This window comes from Aplysia californica, unplaced genomic scaffold (genome assembly GCF_000002075.1).
Source record: "Aplysia californica isolate F4 #8 unplaced genomic scaffold, AplCal3.0 scaffold00586, whole genome shotgun sequence".
In the NCBI taxonomy this organism is placed as follows: Eukaryota; Metazoa; Mollusca; class Gastropoda; order Aplysiida; family Aplysiidae; genus Aplysia; species Aplysia californica.
In genome coordinates, this window is record NW_004797856.1 from 388,342 (window position 1) to 389,564 (window position 1,223).

General features: G+C 39.5%; 1 protein-coding gene across 2 annotated transcripts in view; it reads left to right on the forward strand.

Annotated features, from left to right (window-relative positions):
- The window catches only part of LOC101850508 (INO80 complex subunit B), a gene marked incomplete at its 3' end in the record, with an annotated part of 12,359 nt that overhangs the window by 716 nt on the left and 10,420 nt on the right, over nucleotides 1-1,223 (forward strand).

Sequence of the window (1,223 nt, forward strand, 5' to 3'; positions counted from 1 at the left end):
ATTGAAAATGAAGTTTTTAGTTTGCAAAACCTAAAGTATTTGTATTTCAGACAAAACCAAAAACCTGACTTGCATGTATTCTAAACTTGAATAATTACTAGATCTAGATCTAATGAGACCTGTGTACTCAACAAGTTTCAGTCAATAGGGCCAAACCTAGATCTAAGTACATACTTAGCCACTTTGGTTTTTTAAAATACTAATACTATAATTGACACTGTCCAAGACGTCTACATGTGTAAGATAACTACTTTTCTCTTCGACAATGGGTGGCCTTCTCGGACAATTTCGACTGCACTCCGCTCTTTCAAAGCGGAACATTACGCGGTCTTTCCTAAACTCTTAAGTCTTACTGCTATCACAACGATTCTGGCTTAGCTGCGAAACAGGATTTAAGTTACCGAAACAGAATGCTTTGGGCCTCGGTGTGTTATTTCCAGCGGTGGGGTTTGTTCAACTCACATTAGAGCTGACATGACACTTCACTATTAAGGGGAGAGGTAAGATAAAGAGAGAGAGAGAGAGAGAGAGAGAGAGAGAGAGAGAGAGAGAGAGAGAGAGAGAGAGGGGGGGGAGGGAGGAGAGATTATATTATGTTCCGGCTTCTAGATGTCACAGTGTTATTTTAAAATGCACCCGGTGGCTGTGGGGTGTTAATAGCCGGCCCTATTTCTTAACTGTCCTTTTTCCGTTTCCTTTTATTTGTAATGCTTGGCTAGACTGGGTTGCAAGCACCCATGTACTGATAGCAAATACTATCAATGTGCGTCTACTAACATAATTATGTATCTGAAAAACAACAACAACAACAACTGGCGATCTCACTGCAGCTGAATATGTTGTGTTCCTGAGTACGCTTAAACTATCATTTTCTGCTATGTTCTGTATTCTTTATGCACAATATTCGTGATAAATGAACTTTAGATTTCTAAAATTCCTTGGTACGTGAACGTTTTTAGCGAAAAGAACGTTTTACACAGGTGCATTTTGAAGACATAGCTTTTAAAGAATAAAAATTCTAACATTTACTCCAGACTTTCGAAGAAAAAAAGTTACACTAAGTAAGGCTAAGCGCGCACAGGACAACTTTAGTTGCGCAGCTGTTTTCTCGCCCAAATGTAAATCATGAAGGATAGACTATCAGTAACACTGAGGTCCTGAGACAGTTTGGTTGCCTGTGCACGCTGTGTGTCAGTTTGGTATGTAACACAGGAGATTTGAGC